The 2,758-nt window shown below is 39.6% G+C and overlaps 1 pseudogene; it reads left to right on the forward strand.

The window, feature by feature from the left end:
- The first annotated feature begins 227 nt into the window (after positions 1 to 227).
- On the forward strand, positions 228 to 937 carry LOC112927608 (high mobility group protein B1 pseudogene; annotated as a pseudogene).
- The last annotated feature ends 1,821 nt before the right edge of the window (positions 938 to 2,758 follow it).

Consider the following 2,758-nt stretch of genomic DNA (forward strand, 5'->3'; position numbering starts at 1 on the left):
AACTTTTGTGCATCTAAGGACACTATCAAAATTGTGAAAATATAGCTCATGGAATGGGATAAAAATATTTGAAATTATATATCTAATAAGGAATTTGCATCTAGAATATATAAAGAACCCCTACAACTTAATAACAAAAAGATAACCATATTCTAAAATGGGTGATATAGCCATTACAGTACATTGAGCTCCATAGAGACAGCGCCAGGGCAAGTAAGACCCAGACAGGCACTGGGCGACTCTGTGCCTTGCTGAGGAAAATAATTAAACATGGGCAAAGGAGATCCTAAGATGCCAAGAGGCAAAATATCATCATATGCATTTTGTGCAAACTTGCCGAGAGGAACACAAGAAGCACCCAGATGCTCCAGTCAACTTCTCAGAGTTTCCTAAGAAGTGCTCAGAAAGGTGGAAGACCATGTCTACTAAAGAAAAAGGAAAATTTGAAGACATGACTAAGGTGGACAAGGCCCGTTATGAAAGAGAAATGAAACTTCCCCCCCTAAAGGGGAAACAAAAAAGAAGTTTAAGGACCCCAATGTACCCAAGAGGCCTCCCTTGGCCTTTTTCTTGTTTTGTTCTGAGTATTGCCCAAAAATCAAAGGAGAACATCCCGGCCTATCCATTGGTGATGTTGCAAAGAAACTGGGAGAGATGTGGAATAACACTGCTGCAGATGACAAGCAGCCTTATGAAAAGAAGGCTGCTAAACTGAAGGAAAAATATGAAAAGGATATTGCTCCATACCGAGCTAAAGGAAAGCCTGATGCGGCAAAAAAAAGGGAGTTGTCAAGGCTGAAAAGAGCAAGAAAAAGAAGGAAGAGGAGGAAGACGATGAGGATGAAGAGGATGAGGAGGAGGAAGAAGATGAAGAAGATGATGATGATGAATAAGTTGGTTCTAGCGCAGTTTTTTTTCTTGTCTATAAAGCATTTAACCCACTCACCCCCCGAACACAACTCACTCCTTTTAAAGAAAAAATTGAAATGTAAGGCTGTGTAAGATTTGTTTTTAAACTGTACAGTATCTTTTTTTTTGTATAGTTAACACACTACTGAATGTGTCTTTAGATAGCCCTGTCCTGGTGATATTTTCAATAGCCACTAACCTTGCCTGGTCTAGTATGGGGGTTGTAAGTTGGCATAGAAATTTAAAGCAGGTTCTTGTTAGTGCACAGCACAAATTAGTTATATATGGGGATGGGGTAATTTTTCATCTTCAGTTGTCTCTGATGCAGCTTCTATGAAATAATTGTTGTTCTGTTAACTGAATACCATTCTAATTGCAAAAAAAAAAGTTGCAGCTGTTTTGTTGACATTCTGAATGCTTCTAAGTAACTACAATTTTTTTAATTTAAAAAATAAATAAATAAAATGGGTGATGAATCTGATTTTCCTCTCTGTGACACCCTTCACTGGCAGAGTCTCTTTTTAACCAAAATTTAGTCAGGCTCCTCTGAACTCTCTTCTCAACCAAGCCCTGACTTTTTGGCTTCTGCGTTCATCCCTACATTGTCCAATTTTAGCAAGAATCCTACTGAGTCAGTTTAACCAGAATCCCCCACCTTTGATATCTACTCACCCTCCATATCTGATTGGGTTCCTCATTTTCCACCATCCCGCAGGTAAGGGCTGATCTCCCTGGCCTGCCTTCAGCAAGAATCCTGTTAGGTTGTTTTTCTTGATTACTGCCTTAGTTTTCTTTTAATTTTCCATCCACTAACCCTGCCCCCTACTCCTTGGCTATAAATTCCCACTTTTCTTTGTTATATTTGAGGTTGAGCCCAATATCTCTCCTCTACTGCAAAACCCCATTGTAGTGGTCCCTATACCTATTGTAATAGTCACCCTGAGTAAAGTCTGCCTTATTCTTTAACAAGTATCATGAATAATTTTTCTCTTTAACATCACACCTACTGAGTTCCTACTGAGGGACAGTAAGAACAAGCTGCAGGCAGTTTCAAGATTATGTCATTCATTCCAGTTTAGCAACCCCAGAGGAAAGATAAAATATATCTCTCAGCATCCGTGTTTTAAAAAATCTAAGGGTAGCTCAGTTGGTTAAGGTCAGACTCTTGGTTTCGGCTCAGGTCATGATCTCATGTGTCTGTGCTCAGCAGAAAGTCTACTTGAAGATTCTGTCCCTCTGCCCCTCCTCCTACTCATGCGGATTCTCTCTCTCAAATAAGTATATAAATAAATCTTTTTAAAAATCTAAGAGAGGGGCGCCTGGGTGGCTCAGTGGTTGAGGGTCTGCCTTCAGCTCATGGCATGATCCCGGAGTCCCAGGATCGAGTCCCACATCAGGCTCCCTGCATGGAGCCTGCTTCTCCCTCTGCCTGTGTCTCTGCCCCTCTCTCTCTCCGTGTCTCTCATGAATAAAGAAATAAAATCTTTAAAAAAAAATCTAAAAGATTTCTCACAGAAGCTATGTGAAGGATGCATTTTCTAAGCTTAGGAAAATTTTATCTAGAGAATGCATACTAATGCCATATATTATAGCTTCGAACTATGTATGATGTCTTTCCCCAGCACTAAAATGTATATTTTGCTTTAGTACTTAAAAGGGTCTACAAATAGCCAATCCTTACTGACCAAGGAAAAGTGTGAAAGGTGCCTAGTTCAACTGTAAATGGCATTCTGGTCATCTCTTCCATCTTAAAGCATTTCTAGGAAGGTTCTTAGAACATTAGTCTGATGCAATTGTTAACCAGGCTTGATATATTCAGTAAAATAATGGAACCATTCAGACTGCATGC

Source organism: Vulpes vulpes, chromosome 12, assembly GCF_048418805.1.
Source record: "Vulpes vulpes isolate BD-2025 chromosome 12, VulVul3, whole genome shotgun sequence".
Classification (NCBI taxonomy): domain Eukaryota; kingdom Metazoa; phylum Chordata; class Mammalia; order Carnivora; family Canidae; genus Vulpes; species Vulpes vulpes.